This window comes from Falco peregrinus, chromosome Z (genome assembly GCF_023634155.1).
Source record: "Falco peregrinus isolate bFalPer1 chromosome Z, bFalPer1.pri, whole genome shotgun sequence".
Taxonomy (NCBI): Eukaryota; Metazoa; Chordata; class Aves; order Falconiformes; family Falconidae; genus Falco; species Falco peregrinus.
This window is the reverse complement of record NC_073739.1, coordinates 82,042,728-82,069,179: the sequence shown is the minus strand read 5'-3', so window position 1 is coordinate 82,069,179 and position 26,452 is coordinate 82,042,728. Positions and strand designations below refer to the sequence as shown.

The window sequence follows — 26,452 nt, the reverse complement described above, 5'->3', positions numbered from 1 at the left end:
GCCCGGGGCAGGGGGTGGGACTGGGTGGGCTTTGAAGGTCCCTTCCAACCCAAACCATTCTATGATTCTGTGATTCACTCAGAGATGGCTGCATTTCCAGAGCCGGTACCAGTCCTGCCAGAGCAGATATACTGGGGGAAGAGGGGACATTAAGGTGCAGCTCCTTCTCTGAAGGAAGCCATATGAAGTAGCAAAATCCTGTCATATAGCTACACATACAGTGTGTATCTGTACTTGTGCACCCTGTATACCCATACAGTATCGTCTTGGATACATCCAGCCCTGTTCCTCGATAGAAATCAAAGTGTGTTTTCATTTCTCAAGGAAATCTCTGGGTAGCATAAATGACTGTATTTCTGTTGACGACAGTGGAGCCTCACTGAGTTCCACCATCCATGTTAGGCAAAGCACTGGAGATCCCTTAGGAGCGGTCTGGATTATGACCATTAAGGTTCCAAATATGAAATCACTGAGACTCTGGCTAGATGTTTTAGCAAAGCACTTAATCGACATTGGTTTTCACTGATTTGCTTTAGAGGGTTTTTTTGGTTTTTTTGAGAGGAGTGTTGTGACAGCAGCTGTGCCAGTACATACAGCCTGGACCAGCAAATCTGCCCGGTTTGTGTTATGGGGTAACTGGCAATTCACCCTCTCGCTGGAAACTGCTCCTCATCTAAGGAGCGTGAGGCAACTGGCAAGGAAACCTCTTTCACAGCTTACCTGCTCACCCTTTTCCAATGTCCACAATTACCTTTAAAGATGAAAACCCAGCAGCTCTTACCTAAGCCATGAGCGCAGAGACCTTCTTAAACCAGATGGGTTGTGTCCCCATCCTCCTTCCTCCTGACATGATGGTACCCCAGTGATGAAGGTGTGCATCAAGGCTGTGGGCTCCATCTCTTCCTTCCAGTTACTCTACCACCTTCAAAATAAGGCCAACATTTGGAAGCACTTAGGCAAAACTTTATTGCCTGGAGAGCAGTGTTGGAAGTTAATGGGGATGTGCACCGTAGCAAATGGAAACACGTGCGAGTGTGTGGGATAGACACCTTGAAGGAAACCTTGCCAGGCTTTTCCAAGTTTCCCATATGCAAGCAGTTTCTCTGAGATTTGGGCAGGGGAGGGGGCGGAATATGTTGCTGGGTTTTATTTCTTACCAAAATTAACCTGTAAAAAAAAATATTTTTTTTTACCAACAGGTTTTGGTAATGAAATAAGGATATTTGAAGAAGAAAATTATTTTCCTTTGAAAAATAAGACTGGCGCAGCACATCTTGTAGTGGCAAATATCTTCCTCTGGCTCCTAAGAGAGCTGGATTCACTGAGGTTGATTATTGGGCTCCAACTAGCAAAAGTTTAAAACCAGCCTGAAAAACTCAGGTATGAATGGAAAAATTGCACAAATTCACAAATCATAGTTTATTCCTAAAAAAAACAAAAGATTGCACAAATCCATGAATCACTGTTTATTCCTAAGAAAAAAAAAAAACAACAACACCAAACCCCTAAAGTGTAGAAAGCAAAAATGTGTCAAGATTTATTTTGCCCATGAAAACCTTTAAATTTGATGGTAATTTATTTTTCTGATTGGACAGGCATCCTTCAAGTGCTCTTTCTTCTGGAAAGCTTTCAGTTCAATATATGTGTAATTACAGCTTTCCTGACCTGGGATAAGCAGTCATGACAATCTTTTCTATTAATGTTTTTTACTAGGTGTTTCCTTGTGCTTGTGAACCAAGGTGGGGTCTGGCACAACTCTTTCTTCTCTTCTCTTCTCCTGCTATTCTTATTTCACACCCTGTTAGAAGTAATTTAACCTCTCTTCTTTTATAGTCTAGGAGACCTGTTTATCCCTCTGTTAGCGGTGATCAAAAAATGAGGAACCAATTTCACATTGATAATGGCAAATAATTTCCAGGGTTCAGTGGTGACTTACTGGTCTGCAGTGGTTTTGGACTGAAAGGAATCACTGAGATGTTTCAGTTGTCACTGTCCATCCCCAAGTATTCTTCTGTATGAAAATATTGGGTTTGGCTTGCAGGAATTTGGGGACATTTTTAATCATAGAATTGTTTAGGTGGGAAAGGACCCTTAAGATCATCGAGTCCAACCATTGACCTAAAACTGCCAGGGCTACCACTAACCCCTGGCCCCGAGCGCCACAGCTACAGGTGTTATAAATCCCCCCAGGGCAGGTGCCGCCAGCCCCCCGGGCAGCCTGTGCCAGCCTTGGCCACCCTTTCCGTGACGGGATTTTCCCTCATTCCCAACCCAACCCTCCCCCGGCACAAGGTGAGGCCGTTCCCTCTCGTCCTGTCGCCTGTTCCCTGGGAGAAGAGCCCGACCCCCCTGGCTCCAGCCCCTCTCAGGGGGTTGCAGGGAGCCAGAAGGTCTCCCCTCAGCCCCCCCTCTCCAGGCTGACCCCCCAGCTCCCCCAGCCGCTCCCCACAGCACTTGTGCCCCAGCCCCTTCCCCAGCCCCCTGCCCGGCTCTGGGCACGCTCCAGCCCCTCAGTGGTGCTGGGGACATTTCCATACACGTTGATTAAAAACCATCTTGGGAAGCAGTACCATGAAAAATGCACTTTGATAGTGCGGGATAGACGTAATTGTTTCTTCAATACATTGGCTTTGGTGGATTGATGGAGGCAAGGCGTTTTGATGAGAAAAAAAATGTAGTTTTTATGGGAAATGAAAAGTTGCTTGGCTTTGTGCTTGGGGATCTTGGCCGGGGTACAGGTGTGCGGTTGAGTGGGTTCTCTTATCCCACGGGGGATGCAGGCTGTGGAAGTACCAAGGAAAGCAGCAGGTGGCAATTGGTGTTCCTCTCCATACTATCTTGGCAGTTGCTGGATGCTGCCCAAGTTTTGCTTTACCCTTATCTGGGGCCAGACATATTGTTTGCACCAACTTCATTTACTGATTTACCCAGACACTCCTTAGAAACCCAGTAGTCAGAGGAGTTGCAGATAGTGGTTTGGGTGTGGGGATGGAAGCAGCATTTTTTTTTTTTTCCTACAGACAAAGAAAACATGTAATAAAAGTTTTAAAAGTTACCGTGCTCTGAGCACGGATCTCTTCCAAACCGTGTCTGGGAGTGCCAGGTTGCCCCAGGCTATCTTACACTTGATTTTGCCTCATGCTTCAGAAAGGTTTCCCTTAATAAACAATTAAAAAATAATAAACAATTTTGGTTGTGATTTGGGTTGGGTTTGTTTTGTTTTGGTTTTTTTTTTAATGTGCTTCTTTAAAAGAAAACCAGAAGCAAAGCATGTAACATGGAAGTCTGTTTCCAGCTGCTGTCACTGGATTTATTGTATTAGAGAAAAAAAACCTGTATTTCTTTGTTGTCGTAATACCTGTGCCAGAAAGGAATTAGTGTTTTCTTAAATGCAGTGTTTAACTTAATGCTTGGAGATGTGGCTGCTGAATTTGGGGCAGAACCTCAAGGATGAGCTGATCCCTAGGGCATGCAGCAAGGAGAAGAGGAGGGACCTGTTATTTATCACTCAGCGTGATGGCCAGCCCTTTGGGGTTGCGCACATGCCGGCGAGCCGGGCTGAGCCAGGTGAACTGCTCGCGGAGGTGGCGCGCTCTGCTGAGCTGGGCTCCGGTGGGGTGGCTCCTGTGCTGGGGACAGCCTCGTGGATGGGGACAACAGGAGGTGGGTGCGGGACAGGGTCATTGGCTGTGTGGGTGCAGCTGAGGTGGCCAGGGCATGGCTTCACAACCTGGGGGCGAGGGGGCTTTGAAGCTCCATGCTGGGCACTTGGGGAAAGGTTTTCCCAGTCACTTGTTCCTTGGATTTGGCACCTAATTTGGGGTCTTGTAACCTGGACCAGACAGTGACTGAGGACTTCGGTAAGCAACTGCCCCCCACTTTGAAGATGCTTTGCCTCCATCTTCTTGCTCGCTTGGATCATTCATGCACAAACCTGAATTTTTAGTTAAATTGTACCCGGCTCTTTTTAAAAGGGAAGGTTTTTATACCCCACCCCCTGGTTTACCCTGTCTTATCCAAACAGGGACACAGTTTGCAGGGGAAGCGGAACAGATCGGTCTGAAAGTTACCCACAGAGTTATCCCTGTGGGGGCAAATCCTCGCGTGGTCAGGGGTCACCAGTTACACCAGGGAAGGGCTTGGCTCACACGTGGGGAGCGAAAAGGATGTGCAATGGAGAATAAGAAAGGATGCAATACATCTGCTTGAAGAAAAAAAGAGATTCTAAAACCAAACAAACAAAAATACAACAAACTGCCAAGTTTTTCTTTCCAAATAACTTTGTAGGCTTGTTTAAAAAGAAAGCATTAAAAGATCCCAGTAAAATCAGTCCACATCCCGCATGTTGTTTAGACCTTAACAGCACAGGTGGACGAGGAGGGCTCTGTGCCAAATACTTTTGGTTTAGAGGGAGTGGTGGGAGTGAATTCTCCTAACCGCTCCTAGAAAGGCTTAACTTTCCGCACACAAATCAATGACAATCTCCACTTGGCTGCAGACACCCGGGGAGCGACGCTGCCGGATCCCCCGAGCAGCCAAGGCAGGCGAGGGGAGGACGAGGGTCGGCATCCGGAGTGGGAAGGTGGGTCGGATGCTGCATTTTCAGCTTCTGAAATACATGATTTTAATTTTTTTTCCCCCTTTTTAGAGCTTTTGCAGTTTATTGAGGGGAGGGGAAGGTGCTTGAATTTCATGCTCGGAGGCTAATCGTGTTCATGTTAGAAATCTTCGGCACGTCGTAGTGATCCTCTGTACAGATCTGTCGCCATTTACATGCACTTTTAATTGCTGTTTCAATTCAAAACTGTAATTTTCTTTCTGATTTTCTTGCTTGGTATCTTGAATCTTTACCAAGCGTGGAGATTTTACCTGCGTATTAACACCTGTGTGATACAACCTCTCAATTTGTGGATTTTCTCCACCCACCCCCACCCCCCAAGTTCGGCATAGTTGTTTGTTTGTTTGTTTGTTTTAGGTAGGAAATATCAGTGCAAAAACACATTTGCTAACATCTCCTGCTGGGTGGGCAGAAGGGCTCAGATGAGGCAGACGATTAAAATTTATAATAGCATAGAATATATATTCTGGTCTGTTCTATATATTCTGTTCTATTTTTAATACTTGTAGATACTTGTTTTAAAGTAATTTTTCTCTCAGTTCTTTGTGGAAAACTTGTGGGGGGAAAAAAACGTTAAATAGTTAAAAGTCTCAGCAGATTTGGTGCTGGCAGAGAAATCATGATTAAAGACAGGCTGGGAAGCACAGTTGGGATGAGGCTGCTGCTTGGCGCAGGGTTAAGCCCGGCTCAAGCCAACCTGCTCCGCGCCGCCCGTGCCGCAAGCGGGGATCTCATGGGGAAACTGGAGGTGCTTTATCTGCAGAGCCCCTACCTGGAGTTTGGGTTTAAATCTCAGTCTACCTCAGGATCTTTTTGCTTCTTTACTGGCAAATGGGACGCAGCAGGACAGTGTGTTACACCTAGTTTATACTTTAATATTTTTAACAGCTCCTTCTTGAGATTAAATGCTGTTTCAGCAGCACAAACCCCCTCTCCAGCTCCCCTGACCTCACGTAGGTAATTCCCAGAGCCATGCTGCCGATAAAAACAACAGACGTGGTTTAGTTTAAGGTTGGGCTGAATGAAAACAGGAGGGGAGGAATGTGCTCAGCAGAGGAGGAACCGGCGCTCAGCCATCCCAGTGTTGCTTTCCGGAGCGTGTCGGGTGGACGGAATACTTGGTGCGGTCATTCCTGCAGCTTGTTCTGCCCTCGAAAAGGGGATGTGGCAGCCACCTTCCAGTTCACCGAGGTACAATATTTGGGGGAATGAGACCGAGTGGGACTTTTCCCTCCTTTCTGCTTGGTGGAAGTGGAATTGGATGGAGATTTCTCCCCCTGGGAAGATCTGGAGGTTGGGAGCAGCAAAGACAGCCGGGTCTGTCTGAGCCCTGGTCGCAGGGAGCGGGTGCGGAGGGCACGGCCAGCCCTTTGGCATCCCCAACACCCCACACTGGAGAGCAAACCATTTACAGGCTTCTTGGCATGTATCCTGGTGTATCCACCCCAGGACAGCCCAGCAACTCCTGGAGAGGTAGATGTGATGCTCTGTCGCCTTTCCCTGGTCTTCCAATGCCTTCCATCACTCCCACCACTGCAAAAAGGACATTTCAAACCTGTGCTCTGAGCAGGCAGCATTTAACACCCACTTTATGCTTGTGCTTGATGCTGTTTACTTCAGGTGCCAGGCAATGAGGAGTCAGATTTGGCGTGTTTGAGCACTGAGCAAGCATTAGCTGTACAAACCTGGGATTTTCCAGCGAGCCCGGGGCTGTCCAGCACCTAACTCCCTTAACCTCCTTTGAAATTCCTCCTCTAATTAATAAATAAGTGGCAAGTTTCACTGACATAATGTCAGAGCTATTGCTCTTAATTAAATAGTAAGCTATTAAAATAGTTTCCAAACACTTAAGTCTTCCCTCACCAGTTCGTAGTCTTATTTCCCATTAAGTGTCACCGGTGGAATGGTTTTATAAACTTGGAAGTAATTAGGTAAGGTGAAGGATCTCAGACCGCACTGAAATGTGGTATTACTGAGCGTGTGTGGATGATCCCAGCAAAGCGGGCAGTGATGGGAGGGCTTATCCCTGCGTCTGCCCGTGCCCCTGCCCTCCCGGCTGGATGGGGTCAGGAAGGCAGCATCACGCCGGGTCCCATCTGTGTGGAGCTGCCCATGCAGCCCCCCACATATATATATATATATGTATATATATATATTTATATTTTTATACATAAATATTTCTATATATAATAACAATAATAATAATAATGTAAATATATACCTTTATATAATGTATCATATATCTATTATGCACTATTATATTAGTGTTTAATGGTGCAGAAGGGGCAGCCAGCACCCAGCTATACACGCTGTGGGTTGGGTCAGCAAGGTAGCTGCACACTTTATTTTCCTTTGGCTGAGAGCTTTAGCAATGAATAGAGGGAGGGGATCCGAGGCTGGGATGCTTCTGCCAAGAATGATTTGGAGGCCTCTTTATGTTAGTCAGAGGTTTTTTATTCCTTACTGGAAGCCTGAGAGGAGCCGCACGCCCGATGGCAATGCTGCTCACAGGTCTGCATAATTTTCAAGTATTGCTCATGTGAGTGGCTTGCCTTAATTATAGATTTATTTCTTGCTGCTGTGGGATTGCTTCGTTCCTTGTCCCTCAAAAAGATGTCCTTGACCCTAAGGAATGGGTGCATGGTGGTCGTGAGTGCTTTTTTTTGCGGGGGAGGGAAGGATGCCACATCTCAGCTGCTGTGGTTTTGCAAGGGGCTCAATGTGCTTGGCAGCTGCAGAAGAGGAAAAGGAGGAGGAGGGAATGTCCCACACCATGAAAGCTCTGCACCATCTCCATGTGAGGCCAGGCAGGCACGTGGATGTTGGGACCACCAAATGACTTCCACCTCCTGGGGAGCAGGGAGAAGCAGCAGCCTGGCATCACCATCCCCCACCCTGCCCTGCCTAGCAGGGAACCAGTTTGGGAAGTGCCTCCATGTTGCCCGAGGATGAGCCAGACCAGGAGGAGGTAGGAGACCACTTTGGATTGAGATCCTGGCACTCTGGGAGAAGGCAGGGTGGAGGGATGGAGACCAGCCAGCTTCCTAACTATGCAAACAACCCACACCCATGTTCGGTGTTTATCCCTGCCGAGCCCGTCACCATGGTATCTGGGCACCTTTTGCCAAGGTGTGTTGAAGCTGATGGAGCAGATCCTCTGCCAAACCCCAGGCTCTCTAGGCATGTGTCTGGGAGGTCTCCTGGATCAGCTGAATCTTCCAGAGTTACTGCTGCTGGGATAATCCAAATCATTTTGCTGCTGCCCTTGGACCCTCTGTCACTGCCTGCTGGGTCCCTGGCCAGCTCTGGTCTGCCATAAGCTCATGAGATCCTCCAAGCAGGTGCCTCCTCACCTCTGCCATGAGGTCTCCTTACACCGTGTTGTACCACAGTGCCAGCCAGGCAGCTGGAGAGGTGGCTTCACAGCCCCCTGTGCTGGGACTGCTGCCTTGATGCAAAATTTGGGCCCTTCTCCCCGATCTGGCTGTGGCTTTGGGCTGCTGGGGAGCAATCCAGAGGCTGGTGGGGCCTCCAAGAACACGTGGGGTCTGTGCCCATTGTTGGCTGGCCAGGCAGTGATCTGCAGTGTTCTCCTCGTTGCTCATGTCCTCTGTCACTGTTCTCCCGTGGTTTGCGGCAAGTTTTCCCATCTGCTACCAGAAAAATGGAGGTGAGAAGGTTTGACACCCTCCTGGGAGAAAACTGGAGACGAGAGAGGAGAAGAGAGGAGGGGAAGGAGAAAAGGGAAAGGGAAAGGGAAGGGGAGAGGGAAAGGGAAAGGGAAAGGGAAAGGGGAAAGGGAAAGGGAAGGGAAGGGAAGGGAAGGGAAGGGAAGGGAAGGGAAGGGAAGGGAAGGGAAGGGAAGGGAAGGGAAGGGAAGGGAAAAAGAAAACAGCAGGGGAAAGAAAAGCAAGAGCATTTTTTTTCGGCAAGGTATTTAGCTGGGGGGGGGCGGGAGGGAAAAGAACATTTTTATTATCAATGCTGAGCAATTCCAAAATGAGAAATTTCCCCTCCTGCCCTCCCAGCCAGTTGTTGGCCTGGCCACTCGCTGGTGGTGTGCGAGAAGAGATGATTCACATCGGCTAATCCCCGTCTCCTGACTCCTGTGTTCCTTGCAGGGCTAGAGAATTCTGGTGCGGCAGTCTTTCTTGCACAGAAATACTCAGTCAGGGGATGAGACTCGAGGCATCCTCAGTTATATTTGGCGGCTTCTTATTCCCTAGCGCCAGCCCCGCGGTTGCATTACAGCTGCTTTTATCGTCTGTGCTGACAGACTGAATGCCAGCTGAAAGGGGGCTCTGGAAGTCCACCTCAGTCAGGATTAACATCTCCATGCCATGGCTAGATGCTGGAAATACTAGAAGGGGACAAACTGCAAAAGAAGCGGGTTGGATTTGCTTTCCTTTATCATCAGGTCCAAGTCTCACTGCCTTTTGGGAGGTGTCGCTTAATGCTGCTTTCCTTCCCCATGGACAGGAGGCAGGGCCCAGCACCTTCAAGGTGCTGGGTGGCTTTGGGAGCTGCAAGGGAACATGAGAATATCTGAGCATCCCAGGGCAGAGAGGAAGGTTGTGATTTACATCCAGCCCCAAGCTCGGTCCAGTTCTGGCACCTTCTGCCCTCTTAGTCGTGTCTGAAGAGAAATTAAAGAGATTTGCTCCTCTACGCCTTCATTCCCCTGGATGTAAAATGGGTCAGTGGTCACCTTCCATGGGTCTTGGTCTGTTTTTGAGAGGATTGGGAGATGCTCTTGATAGAGGGTGGTAAAATCAGGGTCAAGTGTTATATCGAAAGAGGATCAGAGATTTTATGCTTGTGGCTGCAGAGGAGCAGGCAGGTTGCAATATCCCAGCCTTTCTGCCGTGCACGTGCACTTTCCAAACAGTTTTGTTGCAATTAATTGCAGTGTAATTAAAGCAGAACGACAGTGCTAACTAAGGGCAAAATCTTGTGAAACAAATGGTGTTTGGGCTGATTTTGTAATTGCTCCAGGTTCCCCAGATACAAATTACACTGTCAGTGCTCCTGATTTATGGCAGAGCAATACATGCACAGATAACTCAGGGCAAGAGCTGCCAGTGTGGGCTGCAGGTGTGGGGGTCAGTGCCCCATCGGTTCTCCATGTGGGTGACCAATGAAGTGTGTGGTTCTCCTTGAAGTGTGGGTTCTCCCTCCAGTGTGGATTCTCCTTGAAATGTGGGTTCTCCTTGAAATGCGGGTTCACCTTGAACTGTGTGGTTCTTCTTGAAATGTGGGTTCTTCTTGAACTGTGTGGTTCTCCTTGAACTGTGTGTTTCTCCTTGAAATGTGGATTCTCCTTGAACTGTGTGGTTCTCCCTCCAGTGTGGATTCTCCTTGAAATATGGGTTCTCCTTCAAGCATGGGTTCTCCTTGAAGTGTGGGTTCTCCTTGAAGTTTCCCACAGCCAGCAGAACACAGGTGGCACCAGCTGTCCCCTCTGCCCCATCCCCAAAGCTTCTCTTGAGGTTTCTTCACCAGGGAGGTGGCAGTGCTGCCCTGCGTGCAACTCCATCCTGGTCAGAGGGACAGAGCCAGCAACAAGCTACCAACATGGTGGGCAGAGAGATCTCATTCATTCCTGGTGGTCCAGGCTGTGGGATTACCTGCCTGATGGAGCAATTTAGCCCTTGGGTCCCAACTTTTTCTTGCTTGCAGAAATTCTCCATGTGAGTGAGCAGGCAAGGCTTGGCTTTGCTAAATCTCAGGCAGGTTGTGCTGCCTGATCCTTCTCAGGCTGTGTGGTGGGGCCATGATAAATTGCGCCGGAGCACAGTGACTCAGCTGGGGAAGGTGGCCTGCAAATGGAATACAAAGAGGCTGCGCTCTTATCTGCTTCTCCGAGGGGCACCGGGCATTTTGTTTTATAGATTTGTTCCCTCCACTCCTGTTTCCAGCCATACTGGGAATATCGCACTTTGGTTTTGTGCAGGAAGTCCCTTTCCAGATTAGAGAACTGGAGTGGGTGTTTTCTCACCTTTAATTAAAAGGAGCGAAGCTGTGACTTTTTAGCAAAGAGATCCTGCCTTGCAAGCATTTGGAAGTCATTTGAGTTAATGCATTTCAAGAAATGCAAACAAAAACCCCAAAGTATTCAGACATTGCTGCCTGGAGTTTAAAAATAAGTGAGGTATGGTTCTGAAAAATTCTTAAGATCAAGTGAAAACCAAGGAGATGAGCTAAAAGCATCAATTCTTACAACTCAGCCCCTCTGTGTTAATTTTTTGCCACTGAACACTGGGGTTTGGGCTGTGAGTCGCTGTCTGCTGGTGTCCCAGTGCCACCGTGAGCCCACACCAAGGGCTTCCCACAGGATTCAGCCATGGAGGGGATAATCTCTTCACCATCAAAATCCCCTGATGCTCATAAGCATCTTCTGCTGTGGGTCAGGGGTGGCTTTCCAGGTACGACCCTGACTGTGGCTTAGAGTTTGAGCATCTCCTCCTGGCAGATTTTGGCATTGGGTACCAGTGCCCCCCCCCCACTGGCCCCAGCACATCACACCATCAGCCGGGCTTTTGCTCTGAATACTAAATCCTGAGATGGAGAGAAGTCTATACGCTGATTAATTTGAGCCTGTGCTGCTCTTATCCTGGTTTCAAAGTAATTGTCTCTCTTGTCCACAATTTTCTCTCCTTACATTTCACTGCATATTTATTAGGTTTTTGTGAGGCTATCTGCAGCCACATTAAACCAATTTACTCCTTGAAATGTCTGACCTTTGATCTGCCAGCCACCGCCTTTCGGAGCCAGAAAAAGAGCCTTTAATAACGTGTCACATGAAAGGCTCACTGCAGAGCCTGTCACTTGCACACCCGAACTCCAGTCAATAAAGTATAGGATGAATCAATTATTGCCTAATAATTGTTACCTATATTTTTGTGCTAAACAAGGGAAGTATTTTTCCCCTCTTTTCCCGGTTGCTTTGTAATCTCCTGCTAGAAAATACATGGACACAGATATAACTAATATTTCTCAAGGAACATCTTCAACCTTTGTAGCCAGTTCAGATCCTAGCAGGCGTGGGGTTTTTTTGCAGAGGCATTAGACTATCTGAATGATCTCATTTTAGGAGTCCTTGCAGCATCCCTGTGTGCTCTGCTGCGTGCTGTGTCTCCTGAGCCCCTCCAGCTGCCCTCTGCAGCAGGCACAGGAGAGAAGAGGGGGGTTAGTGGGCTGCAAAGTGCTTTTCTGGGGATATTTTGGCAGTTTTCCAGGCAAGGGCAGTGAGGCAGGGGGATGTCATGACTTGTCCGTCGCCAACAAGGTTGGAAGCAGCCACCCCAAGGACCACAGTCCTCACCATCACCTCCCAGAACCCTGGGCACTTCCCGGTGTCCTTGTGATTCAAGGGCTGGATGCTCCTGTATCATCTCTGGAGGACAGGCATTCTGCTCCAGAGGAGATGCCTCACCTCCTAACCCATGGAAGGGACAAAGCGGGGAGAAGATTCTTTTCCAGTGTGCTGCTGGCACTACTGGCACAGCCAGCACTCCATGCTGTGAGCCTGGGCAGCTCACACACCGTGGTCATGGCTGCACCCAGCCACGGTGGGTACCTTTTATTTTACATTTCTATCATGTATTTGAAGTGACCAATACATTCTCTCTTACTGCTACAGAGCCACTGAGCTTTCACAGGTTTGCTGAGAAAAACAGAGGCTGACGTGACCAAGCTGCCATTGAAATAAGGACATGGGGATGGAGCTGATGGGGTGCAGCGTAGCTCCCCTGGGGTCTCTGCAGCCTCTGGGCACCGCTGCCCTGAACCCCAAGAGTCCTCTGTAGCATCTCCCACTGGGTCTGAGACCCCCTTTTGTCAGGCTGTTGGCTGTCTGCACCTGGTTTGGACTTGTAGGGGTGATGGAGAATATCACTCTGGTCCTCATGGAAGCCAGAGCATCCACGAGGCCTCGAGGGTACAAGGTGGCACAAGGAGCCTTCTGCTCAGGCAGTGGGGCTTCGCTCATGCTTTGGGGAGAGGTCTCCCTAGCACTCCCAGCCTCTCCCCTGGTAGGGACAGCAATTCTGCTTTTGCTGAAATCAGCAGCGAAGCTGGGTTTCACGGTGGTGAAATGGGCCGGTGAAGTTTAATCACAGCAATTACAGTTTCTGTCACCTGCAAGGTTCTCCGATGCATCACTCTGAAACAGCGGCTTGCCCAGGAGCTCCATTTCACTCTCGGTGACATCTCTCCAGGGCAGGAGCAGGCAGCCGTCTGGAGGGTAGCACGCCTGGGTACAGATCCATCCCGGAGGTGACCTTGGCAACTTTGGCATTTATGTATTATTTATTTTCCCCCATGCTTTTCAAGTCTTACGTAGTTGCTTAACAGCACCAGCCTTTCACAAAGTGATGGAGAAGGGCTGAAAAATGCAGGAGGCAGCCCAGGTCTCCTCTCTCTGCTTTAATCTTCCTGGGACAACTTCTCGCTTGCCATATGGGGAGGGACGTGCTCCTGACATACCCAGCCTGCAAAACAACGCAGCGTCGAGCAGAAGCAAAGTCTCGAGTTTCAAGGGAAGGAGAAACCATCTGCATTGCTCTCTAGCGTATCTGTGCTGATTTGGCTCTGTGAGGACTTGGTTGCAAGCCTGTAGGATTCATCTTCAGAAAGGCTGGTATTAATTGCCGTCGAAATGGGAAGCGTTAAAGGCTGGGAAAAGAAGAGGTGAAGGAAAATGGGGAAGCTTGGAAATACTATGGGTTGATAATTCTTTCCGTCACTCTTGAGGTATTAACAGTGTTGATAGTTAAAATCGTTACTGTAGGAGGCCATCTGCTAGGCTTTGCCTACCATGAGTCAGGAGGGGAGGTAGAAGTGAACATCGCTGGGGAAGTTTCAAACCAAATCCCATATTTGAGACAAGATTCAAATGGTCCTGAAGACTTTAATAAAGCTACTTTTCTTATCTGCGTCAAAAATGTACCAAAGCAGATCTTATTCTCTGTATTATCAACTGCATTTCAGAGGGAGGCACCTAACCTACCTTCCAGCTTTAATATTGGCTCACGCCATGTGCCTTCATCTCAGGTTACCCAATGAATAAAGTCATGATCAGGGGCACATTTTATCCAGGACTGTTTCCAAGTTGGGCTTCAGAGGGGAAGTTAACCTGGAATAAGAGAGAGGTGAGGAAAGAGACCCATATTTGTCCTGGTCGTGGAAAGCCATGCTACCATATTGACCTTGAAGTCCTGTCGTGGAAGATCCCACAGAGACTTTCACCTTGTCCTTGGGTTTCTTAGAAATCAGTGCTTTGCTTTCACACCTTCCAGCAAGGACAGCCCTGGCATTGCGGGTTGATTCTCCTTAAAATGATGCCGTCACTTTTAGCTTTGGCTTTTATGTTCAACATCCCATGGCACTCAGGCAAGAGCATCCCAGCTGAGATGCCCCACATTATTTTGCAGCCCTCAATCCATGGATGCTCAGCTTGTGGGACCCGCCATACCCCATCCATGTGGGCAAGAGGAAATTCAAGCCTTTCTGTCTGACCTTCAGTTTTCCTCCCTGGAAATGAAATTTCATCCCTGGGAGATGAAATTAATACTTCCTGCCGTACCTTGCTGGGATGCTACTGGGATGAATTAGTTAATAGACTCAATCTCATTCGCCTGCCTCCATGAGGGCAGTTGCCATGTGGTTGAGTCTAACATTCACCTTTCCAATGACCACAGAGGGCTTTGGGTCGGGATGGCTGGGATTTTGCCATGACTTGGGTGGGAGCATCCTGTGGATCCCGCCAGGATCCGGCCCTTGGGTGGCAAAGGGCTGTGGCTATTGCAAAGATGCCACAGATGCCTTCCTGCAGCCCCTGCACCGCATAATTCCCAGGCTCACAGTGCTGTCTCTGCAAAGGTAGATTTGGTTTCTATTAATAAGGGGATAATAGCACGGGAAACCTGGCTACAGGATGGCCCGTACCCAATTACTGCGGTCGCTGGGCTACAGCAGCCACTTCCCTGCAATTATCCCCCCACGTGCCAGTGCAGCGCAGCCCGCTGTGTTTTATTCTTAGTAACAGAGCCCTGGGCAAGGTCAGGGGGGGTCCCTGCTGCCCTGCAGCTTGGCTGGAGGATGCAGGAGCTGGGATGGGAACGGTGGGGCCATCTCCGTGTCACCCACCAGCAGAGGGGGCGGTGGGGGCAACGTAGGGGCGATGTCCCCCCAGCCCCGCTGGATGCAGCCACGAGAATTGTTCAGGGGAAATTGTTCAGAATCCACGAGGGCAAGGCAATGCCCTGTTTTGTCCTTGTCCCAAGCCAAGTGGTGCAGGGGGGTCCTGGTTACTCCCATGGAGCACATCGGCCGCTGTGGGGCCCATAGCTATCAGCCTTATTTTTTTGGGGGGGGGGCACCAAATCCCTGATCCAGTCAAGACATAGTCGGTGGTGGGCTTGGCAGTGCTGGGTTAACAGTTGGACTTGATGATCTTAAGGGTCTTTTCCAGCCTAAATGATTCTGTGATTTAAGACTGGACACGATTCTTGGTCTCGCTCCCAGTATAAAATGTATATTTACATAAAGCTGTATGGAAGCTCTGCTGGTTTACATCCACTGGGAATTGGCCTGTCCAGCTTAACAAGCCAACGTAGGAACCACAGAGGCAGGAGGGGCAGGAGGTGGTCTGGAGATTAAGACTTGGGGAATCCAGTGTGAGTTTCTTTTCCAGCACATTCCCTATGCGTCTGTAGGAAGCCACTTCTTTATCCCTCAGCTGGGTATCCGTAAACACGGATAATAGCCTGACAGAGGGCTGCAGCGAGAAGAAATACATGATAACCGGGGAGATGCTCAAAGGCAAGCTACCCAAATCACTCTAAAAACACAGAAAGACCCTTCCTAAACCGGTGTTGGCTGTGGGAAAGCGGTGAATGGAAAATATATGTCAAGGATAAAAAGTGATGCTTAAAGGGCAGGAGTAAAGCCTTTCTCGTGAGAAAAGCCCAGCTCTAGCCTGCACCGTTTCAAATTAAGTTTTCAGTTTCCTAAAGGCAGCAGACAATGCTTCACTCAGTTCTCTCGCCACTGTCATTAAAACTTGAGTGTGTTGTCTGGATGTAGTATTTTGCCCTACCTTAAGAGCTCTAATCTTTTTAGGACCATTTCTTGCCGCTATCTGCAGACACTCGAAAGCCTTCTTGACCACGGAGTGAAATACAATCTCTGTCTTGGGGAGCTTTACCTCCCCTTTGTCTTCTGCAAAGACAGAGGGAAAATAACCACTTAACAAATCTGCCAGGTCTGAATTTTCTCCCCCGCTCCATCTCCCCTATTGCAGCTATCATTTGTCTTTGGTTGCTTTCTCCCAGTGCCACCTGCCTGTTGCAGGGAGATGGCGAGGAGACTTTTATTGTTTGCTGAACAATTCCCTGCAATTTGCTGTTCGCTATTTCTTTTTCGCTCCTTTAATCCTTTTTTCACTTGCTGCTGCTTATTTTTAGCTCGCATGCCATTCTCGTTTCTTCCCCCAAACTGTTTATGTTTTGAAAAGCCCCACTTTGCTGCTGTTGGTACCTCTTTTTGAGCATCCCTGGTTGCCTGCAAAGCCCTCCCTGCCCCCTCCTTCCCCCAGTGCCCTGCCAGGCTGGGCGTTGGATGCAATAAGCCGTTGTTCTCAGCTTTTCTGACTATCCCTGTGTTTTCCTTGGGAGCTCTTCTCCAGCCTTCCCTGGAAACCTGCTTTTTCTTCATGCCCAAATCATTTTGCTTTTGTTTGGTGAAAATCCCAGGTGAGCCGTGAGAATGCCACCAACCCAAACCCTGCCATCCCAGCTCCTTTGGGTGATTTATGCTATCCTGGTGCAAACGAAAATCCTCTGGCTTTGCCGGGTGCCAAAATGCCGCTGGTGATGGGCTGAGCCAGCCAGCTGTGGGCTGGTACCACCAACCACGAGGTGCGGGCGCAAGGTTCAGCATGTGGCAACCACCTAGCATGGGAAGCCCACGCGGTGGCCCCAATCCAGAGCCCCTCTGAGCTTTAAGCTGCCTCTAGTCTTAGGATAAAGCTGAGCCTTAGGCAACTGATAGACTAGATAAAGTGTGAAGCTGCGATTTGGAAGAGCTAACACCAGATTTTGGCTCTACCATGGGCTTCCTCCGTGGCCTTCAGAAAATCACCAAGTCTCTCTGTAGAAACCAGGAAACCTGTTTTCTCCCATTGTTTGTTTGGAGCACAGGTATTTAGGGGTGGATTGCGCCTTCTTTGGTCTTGCTTATACAGTGCTTACAAGGGGATGAGCATCCCATTTGTAATGTAAGACATTGGTGCAGTATAAACGGTCACTGCAAGTAGTAGTAATAACAGTGGTAATAATGATTAATAATAATAACCATCATCATCCTGCACCTTGCACAGTAGAAACTTAGTTGGATCTGAAGATGCTCCAAGCTATTATCAGCAAACAATAATAGTGGATAGTTTTATTTCCTTGCCTGTACGTATGCTGGTAGGGCTATGCTTCGCTCCTGTTACTTGGATCTACAGCTGGAGAATTAAAATCCATCCCTTCTCCTGCCCACAATCAGGATTAAGAAATTCAAGCAGGACTTTCTTATCCATGCAAACACCTTCTGATCTGCCCCAATTGACTGCGCTGAAGGCAAACAGCAAGATCCAGCATAACCCCCTTGTTCCTGAGCTATCCAAACTGTCCCCACTGTGTCAGCCAGGAAGATATATTTCTTTTCTCCCTGGCGGTCTGATCTCCTCCCTCATTAATATTGCAACAAGCGTTCCTCCTCAGGAGCACCGCCTGTCCCTTGGGAAGGCTTTGAGCCATATACATATTCAGGCAGGTATATGGCAACTCTACTAGCTCCATCCTTCACACAGACACAAAGCCAGTAGCATCAGCTCTGCCTTTTACCTGGGATCACCCAGAAGGTAGTTTTATCATAATCGTCATCTGTTGGTGTTACTCATTTTCCTCTTGGATGGTCAAACACCTATCTCTGTGGGCAGACAAGGCAGTTCATCCCATCAGCCATGGTCCAGACATGTTTTCTCAAGAAATGGGGGAAGAATTACTACTTCAGTTAAAATCCATTGCATCACGAACTTACAGATTCCTTTCTTGTTGAGGATATAGAACTGATATAATGAAACAATCAGCATCACAGCAACTGCACGGTGGTTTAGGGGGAAAAAAAATTAAAAATAATGGGATCTCTTTTAATAACCAGCTGGTCTCATGACCGGTATCTCAGGCCGGCAAAAAAGTGCTATTTCTGCTGTCTCCTAATAACAAACTGATTTTCTCTGTTGTCTTTCAGCATCGGGTGAGTTCTTGCTCCCATTTCCCTTTAATAAGCGCTATTTTGTTTCCATTATTACTCAATAGTAAAATCTTTTCCCTGTGACTTTACCAGAAGTAGATTTATGGCTATGAAAATAAACTTGGGTGTGATGAGATCTTGTCATTTTATTATCTATAAAGCACCTCGCATGACTTAGCCGTTATCAAAATGTAATTATACATTTAAATTTTTCCATCATGTCTGTTTGTTGATTTTTTTTAAAGAGGGAAATGATGAAAACTCCAAAATCCTTGCTTAATAGAACTCCAACTATAACTGCTATTGACTTTACTCTGGCTTCCTTCAGAAGAAGAGCAGAAAATAATCACTGTGCGCTGTGATGGTGCCGTTCTGCCCAGAGTGATGTTCATGTTAAGACACATCTTTGGGGTTTTTTTCATGCACACGGAAAATGTTGACGTTTCCTGGTTTGAGATACGGTATTTACCGATTCTTACGCAGGGCTGGATGTTAATTGTCATCGGAGGCTCTGGGTGTGGGCGAATCATTGTATAATGCCCACACCCTTCGGGTGGCTTAGGGTGCGGCGTTGTCTTTGCCTCACCGTGCAGTTTTAAGATGTATTATTACCCAAAAGCAACACACCCTTCCGTGCTTCGTTGTTTTTATTAGGGATTGCTCTGAACCAGCGCTCCAAGCACCTGGCAAAGCCGCCGTTGGATGTGGAGATCGTAACTATAGGCTTGCCTGGGCTTCCCACTGGGATTCCCTGTGGTGGGAGCGGGTCACTTGGGGCAGCTGGATGGACGCGTTGGCATGTAGCTAGAGACGTCTGGCATGGTTGGTGACCACCACCGACTTGGACTGATCTTACCTAGGCTGAGCTCCTAGTCAGAGTTTATCTAGATGGAGCTTTCTGTGATAAGTAGCAGCAGGAGATGGAGAGGTGGGAGAGGCAGGTATTTCTGTTGGCACTGGACAGGGCAGGAGAGGATTACTCCTTTGCAGAGGACTTCTAGCCTGAGCCTTGTTTTAGGGACTTTGGTTGGACTTGCACTGTGCAAGGGCTTTTGAATTTGTGTGCTGCCCTTCCTCAGTTTCCTCTCTCTCTCTGAGATAAGAATCATGACTACCCAACTGCTTCATCCACATGGTACAGGCTCCTGATGATGGCCAACATAACCAATTCTTTCTCCAAATGAAGCCTTTTTTTGCAAACTGTTTAGGAAAGAGGTGTCCAGTTGAATAGCCTGTTTCGTACATCCCATACAGCCTTTTGCATAAGCACACCAGATGTCACACCTTCTCCACCCAAGCACGGCCACTGTGGTGGCTCTTCCACCATCTCCACCTGGCCAGCCCTCAGAGGCATCTGTGGTGTCAGTGGTGACCCCCCCCTGTCCATGGTGACCCCTTTGTTCACCTCTAGGTTATCACCTTCTTCTCCAACCACCCAGTTCTCCTTCTGTGAAGGATTTTGTTACTTTTTCTTGCCTGAAATAGGGTGTTGTATTTAAATGAAACACATCCAAGGCAAACTCGCAGAGAAATCTCACCTTTCCCCATGCCACATGATTGAATAGGGGGGCAAAGATGCAACCCCCTTATTAGAGTAATATAATTTTCCATCTCAAATAGGAACCAGGGATGTTTTAATGATTGGGCTCATTAGATGGACTTTCCACTTAAAGTGTCTGTCTGGCAATTAAGGCTGGGAAAAGCATGACTGATGACCACACCTTCTGTGACTTAATGGGGAGTCTGAAGGCTGATCTTATTATCACACTGATACAGTCTGTGATAAAAAAGAATTTAAGATACTCTCCAGAGATTTATTTCCCCATTAGGAAGCTGCCAGGAGAAGGTTAAGGGAACTCGTAAGGTCAAAGCTGAACACAGAAAAGTACTAAACACTTGGGATCCAGGTGGGCAGAAACCGGAGGACAAGGTTTCTGCTCTTTGCTCCACTACTGACCTGTTACATGGCCTTCAACAAGTCACTTTGTTTCTGTGTTTTTTTCCAGTGTGGCTGGTCATCACCTCATTGGGTGCCATGGTAGCCCTGCAGATGCTTGATGTAACAGCACCATGGCTTTGCCTCGGCGGCACAGGTCCCTGCTGCCATCGCTGCTGGAGAGGCACGTGGGGAACATTGTGCTGAGTGAGAGGGAGCATCTACAGTCAGGAGGGAAACGATGGTGTTTAGGTCAGGGAGATGAAAAAGGCTATGACAGAATTTCCATTCTCCTCCAAGAGCATCCTCATGGGTCCTCAGTGATTCCCCAACCTATTCTGTCTGCTTTAAAACACGACCTGCTCTAATATTTTACTTAAGCCTGGTGTGTAATGGACTGGAACTTATTGTAGAGCTCACTGCACTGGCTTCAAATCTCCTGTTGGGTACCATTTTACTGACATTAGCTTGCCATAGCTTGTCAGGGATTTTAACTGTGCTGATGGGTTGAACGCCCCAGGATACAGGAGCTGGCTCTTTCAGCTTTGTACTTCACTTCAGCTTCCTTACGTACAGATGGGAAAGATAATTCAGCTGACTATGTTTTAGTACAAAGTGAAGTTTTTGATGACAAAAAAAGACTGTGCGTGTGGGTCAGTTTTGTCAGATTAATGGAGGAACTGTGAAAAACGGAAGCATTTTATTTCAGCATCTTCAAAGCAGAAGTCTTGACTCTCACAGGCAGCGTGATTTCTTTGCCTCAACATTTCCTGTGTTTTTAATTAAACAGATGCCCAGAATTTAGGAAAAACATTTTGTTTCAGGCTGAGCAAGTAGTTTTTTAACATTTTTTTGTTCTAGAAAGGAGAAGTGCTGCTCTCTCCCACCCTCCTGATCCTGAAAAGCGTCCTCTCCTTTGCTCCACATCCTTTGCAAGGGGGTAGCACCAACTCCAGCCCTGTCTGGTCTACTAGGAAAGCAAAGAATCCCACGCTTCTCTCATCGTCCCTCCACTTCATCTTCCCTTTGTGCCAAATCTAGTGTTGGGAGGCAAAAAAAAACCCCAACCCTATATTACTTAGATTTGTGTGAGCACTAAATAATTGAATATGAAGACATTGGCTTTGTGTCTTTTAAGGAATCCTTTTGAAGTTGACTCTTTTGACCTTCGAGGCCCTGCATAATTTTTCCTTCTCCTCTCTCCTCCTCTTTGTTGTTCCTTGCACTCCTGTAATCTTCTCTCCTGCCTGCTTCCTTCATCTCCTCCCACCCTGCTCCATGACTCCACTTATCTGTGCCCTGTGTTTGAAGCGCTCGGTGGCTCGAGCAGTCAGCAGCCTCCTCTCCCCCGCAAGCCTTCCTCCCAGCTCCTCTCTGCTAGGAGCCTCCCCTACCCACCCTGTTTTCTGCAGTGGCAATTTACCTGGGCTCTTTCTACCCCCTGGATTGCTTTTTTCTTCCCTTCCATTGGGAAATTAAGGGACCTGCCTTAATCTTCTGGCTGGCCAAGTGCAATACATCCACCCACAGCTTTCAGCAAGGGACGGGCTGTCTTCCCTCTCTCCGGACAGAAGTAGGACTCCACCTTCCCATGCTAATAGTGCAATAACTGTGTGAGCTTCCTGAGCTGAATCCACATCATGTCCAGCCCCACTGTCTTCTCTGTTGGCCTCATGGTCTCCCCGCAGGTGGCCATTGGGGATGTACGTTCCTGCACCATCCAGCATGCAGTGAGGTTCCAGCATCCCATCAGCAGGCTCTAGCGATGCCCTAAAGTCAGAGAGTTTGGAATAATTAGAAAAAAACATAAACGTGTTTCATCCAGTGGAAACTATATAAAAATTGCTACAGAGCTTCAATTTTACCTATTCTGGGAATGGTTTTCTCTGTTTACCAGGAGTTTGCAGCTTTGCTGGGGTGAATGGGAGGACTCAGCAAACTTATCATAGAATCACAGAATGGTTTGTGTGGGAAGGGACCTTCAAAGTCCCTCCAGCCCAGCCCCCTGCCATGGGCAGGGACACCTTCAGCTGGATCAGGTTGCTCAGAGCCCGTCCAGCCTGGCCTTGGGTGTTCCCAGGGATGGGCCATCGGGCACCTCTCTGGGCCGCCTGTGCCAGTGTCTCCCCACCCTCACAGTAAAGACTTTCTTCCATTTTTCTGACTTCAATGGGACAAGCATTCTTCATTCTAAAGAGTAAATTTAGCTCTGAATAAAAGATGTGTATACACACACACATGTTTCATGGAGATATTTAGGCATGAGAGTGCTGGTATTGGAGGGGAAGGAAAACTCTCTCCCTGCATTTATCTGGGCAAGGTTTTCTTATTTATTCCCCAGGAGGGAGGAATATGGATTTGCTCCTGGTGTAGGTAAATACTCATAGTGATTTCACGAGGACTTGAATTCCTCCTGCAGCAAACGTGTGTGATGAGAAAGAGCAGCACTGGTTAGTTTTATGAAGAACTGCTCTTCTTTCTTGCCAGGGTACAGAGTTCATTTTTCCACTGACGCATCTCTGACAAACACCCAACGAGAGTGTGGCATGGGGAGCCAAGTGATTGTGTTGTCATGGCAAAGACTAGTGAAAGAAGAGCAAGATTTATATCGTGGCTGCTCAGAGGGTTAGAGAAGAATGGCCCAAAGCCAGAAGTCATGCAGGCATGGCTGATACAGTCTTCAGTTTTTGCCAAGTGTGGGCTGGTTGGTGGCTTGTGTGAAATGGGCTGCATAGTCCTGGTCCAAGTCTTGGTGGGCATGATTCCACATCACAGAAACCAGCCGTACAGTTGACACTTTTGCTGACAGTCTTAGCAGAAAGATGAGTTGCTGAATTGGCCCTGAAGAAGAAGAAAAAAAAAAAAAATCTAAAGAATTTTGCAGCTAGAGAAGTGCTACCTTCTACCAGGGAAGCAAGAGGAGCAGATGACCCCAGAAAGCCTAGCACACACATATGACTATGGTGATGCGTTTAATTTACCCAAAAGCAATGAGGGGACAGCTCAGCTTTAGGTGGCTCTCTGGAGATGTGGCCTCAGGTGCAGGTCCCCTGCGTGTCTGTACTTGTATTATATCATCTCCTTTGTGCCTTGGCTCCCTATCTGCAGAACTGGAGCATGGAGTCGGAATGGTTTTTGGAGGCTCCTGATTCAACTTCCTGCTCTCGGTCGTGCATTTGTGTGGTTGTGTTTTGAGTATCTCCAAGGATACAAATCCCAGTGTCTCTCCGGCTTCATGGTTCAAAGCCTGACCAGCCTCTTTCTAAAATAATTTTTTTCTTACACCCGATCTAAACTTCCTTTGCTGCAACTTCTGTCCATAACTTCTGGTGCTCCGAGAAGAGTCTGACTCCGTCTTCTCAATAGTTATGCGTTAGTTAGGGAGATGAAAAACTTAGATTCCCCCTTCACGCCCTCTTGTCTGGCCTGACCAAGCCTTTTTTCTTACCTTGTGTGCTCCAGCTCCCTAACCATCTTGGTGTACCTCCACAGTGACAGTGCCTGTCTGGAGAGCCCAAACTGGACACAGCACTCCTGCTCTAGTCTTACAAGTGATAAATAGAGGGGAAGGATCACTTCCCTTGACCTCTGGGCAGTGCTTTTGCTAATGAAATCCATGTTATGTCTGGCCATCTTCACTGCAAGGACATGCTGCTGACCCCTGGGCACCTTGTGGGCCACCAGGAGCACAAGGTCTTTTTCCGACAAGGTGGCTTTCTAGCTGAACACAGGTGGTTCTTGCCTTCTACCGAGGTGGCATGGACGGGAGGTGCCAGGGCCTTGGCAAAGCTCCAAGGGTGAGGAGCAGACTGTCCCTGGAAAGGCAGGGTCTGGAGGATCAGACGGGGTGTCAGATGGCCCACATCGTCTTGCCAGCTGAAGCAAGAACCAACCAAGGCTCAACCTTCGTGTTTGAAAGCGTAAGACCTGTTAACAACTGAGAGGTGAGATGGCTGTAGGAGCAGGAAAGCACTGCAGAATGCCTGAGGATACACTGAAGCACTTTTTTTTTTTTTTGGTCTCAGGATTGTTCTTGTTCAGAGGAGGTGCAGCTTGTACAGCCGCTGCGGTTGCTGAAGCGGTACCTGCCCTGTGAATATAAAAGGAAGATTTCTGTCTCCGCTGCTGCCCATCCATCACCTTTCACAAGCCTAGAAGCTAAAGGAAGAATAAAAGGAATAACAAGAAAATAAAGAAACATTACAGCCAGAAAGCTATCCTCTGTGTTTCACAATTCTATAAATTATGCCCTTCCCTTCCTCTTTAATCGCCAGGCATATAAAATATGCTTGCAGCAGAATCATATTCTTCCCATTAAAGTTTCAGAAGAGAAATACAGGTCCCATCTGCCTGTTTAGCAAAGCAGGGCAATGTACAACCATTTCTTTTTTTTTTTCTAAAAATCTGCTTTATGGCAGGAGTTTTCTCTTTTAGGACTGGCAATTTATTTCATTTTCTCATTTCAGCCTGTGTTTTCACAAGCAGTCTCCTCTTTATTCTCAGATGGAGTTTTCTCCAATGCCTTCAAACTCAAATGCACCTAAAGAGCAGAGGTGCAACCAGCCCTTGATGAAGGTCAAAGGAAAATGAAGGTCATTTAGGACTTCAGCAGGGTTGCTAGAGATGGGTTTCTGCTCTGCAGATAGAACACACACTGAACAGCAAGAGTTGGCAATAATGAGAAATTAATAAAGTGGATGGTGGAGGCACCAACATGCTTCCCTGCCATCCGTCCCTGCTTGCATGCAAGGATATTTCTGTTTATTTGATATTGGTCTGGAGTCGGGATGGGCCTGAGAGCCTAGGGGTGGGTTGTCTGTGTGGTGGAGGAGTTAGTGTGTCACCGTCCCCTGCCATGCAGCAACTGTCCCCACGACTCACCCCTGTGACGGGCAGGGGGAGGAGGCTGCATTTGCATGGTGTGTAGGGTCAGATGGTGGGGAGGGCCTGTGTACACCCCAGGGGACCTGTGCCATCTCTGCTTGTGCATGTGGACAGGGACAGCTTACAGCTTTTGGAACACGCTGGTGAATAAGAATGCACAACAGCCTCCACTGCTAATTCAGGTTTGTGTGGGAAGGGACCTTCAAAGTCCCTCCAGCCCAGCCCCCTGCCATGGGCAGGGACACCTTCAGCTGGATCAGGTTGCTCAGAGCCCGTCCAGCCTGGCCTTGGATGTTCCCAGGGATGGGGCATCGGGCACCTCTCTGGGCCGCCTGTGCCAGTGCCTCACCACCCTCAGCGTAAAACTTTTCTTCCCTCCATCTAGTCTGAATCTCCCCTCTTTGAGTTTAAAACCATCCCCCTTGTCCTGTCGCGACAGGCCCTACTAAAGCTCTGTCCCCATCTTTCTTGTCGGCCCCTTTAGGCACTGCAAGGTGCTATAAGGTCCCCCTGGAGCCTTCTCTTCGCCAGGCAGAACAGCCCCAGCTCCCTCAGCCTGTCCCCAGAGGGGAGGCGTTCCATCCTGCTGATCGTTTCTGTAGTCTTCCAATACCTGTTCTGTGGCTTATTGCGGGTTACGAGGCACGTGCAAAATGGCCTGAATGATTATTTGTAGTGCTGCGCCCTTAGAAATCCCTCCTATCCAGCAGAAGGACATGTCCCTCTTTTTTACCTTAAAGCCTCATTCCTATTCAATGGCATTCAGAGCAGAGCGAATTCGGAGGACCAGGGCTATGCAGCTGCTTTTTCCGTGCCTGGAGATTTACACCCGCACTCCTGCTGCCATTAAAGTTGCCCTGCTCTAAGTATAAATCAGACTGTGCTCTATTAGATGCCTTATACATTTCCGAGAAGTCACGTGTGGTGGTAGAAAGGATCCACTGCAAGTTTGGCACTGGCTTTTGGGGGCTGAGTGCTGCTGGGGGAGTACAGCCACAGGGGAACTTCTATTCCCCTTTCCTGGTGGGTTCACTATAGAAGAGGCTTTTTGGTTTTGTTTTGGGTATTTTTTTTTACCACCTTGGGCAAGAAGGTGTTTGGTTTGATAGAGGTTCAAATTTTATTTTTAAGCAAAATATGAGAAATGCAGGAGAGGAAACCACACTCTGTTCCTTAAAATAAATGGAAGAAAAATACAGGACTAGAAAAATATTCTCTGATGCACGCACTGCATGAGCCTGTACCTTGGCATATGCAGCATTGCGGATGTTTAGCTGGATCACATCTTTTCCTCTATAAGGTGCTTTTTATAAGGACCAGGTCGAGCCCTTGGGCTTATGAAGTCCTGTAGCCCATCTCTGCGTGTAAAATGCCAGCAGCTCACACCGAGCTCTGATTCTGCAATACCATTTGGGAGAGGGAGTGGAAACCAAAGGTGGCTCATCACCTGCCTGAGCGAGCCTGACTCCAAGGCCATGACTCAGGGGAAGGGAAAGGGAAAAGGTTTGGGTATTTTGGCCATCCATCTCCCCTTAAAACCCCTCCTGTTGCTTCTGGCCTGGTGAGGCAGACATCTCTCCTGGCTTTTTTTTCTATTCTCCATGCTTTGCATTCCCTGTGCAAGCACCTGATTCAGTGCTCAGCCTTCAACAGCTATGGAGGGAGACTTCAAATTCCCATTTTCACCATCCACAGAGGCTGGAGACACCAGC

The 26,452-nt window shown here is 48.1% G+C and overlaps 1 protein-coding gene across 2 annotated transcripts in view; it reads left to right on the top strand.

Moving 5' to 3' along the window:
• Positions 1-26,452, top strand: part of ZBTB7C (zinc finger and BTB domain containing 7C) — a 163,964-nt gene that overhangs the window by 109,739 nt on the left and 27,773 nt on the right. The window contains exon 4 of one of the 2 annotated variants that reach the window (XM_055791366.1): positions 4,499-4,582. The exons of the other annotated variant lie outside the window; for it this stretch is intronic. The gene's annotated coding sequence lies outside the window, so the exon portion shown is untranslated. The remainder of the gene's footprint in view (positions 1-4,498; positions 4,583-26,452) is intronic. 2 annotated transcript variants of the gene reach the window in all.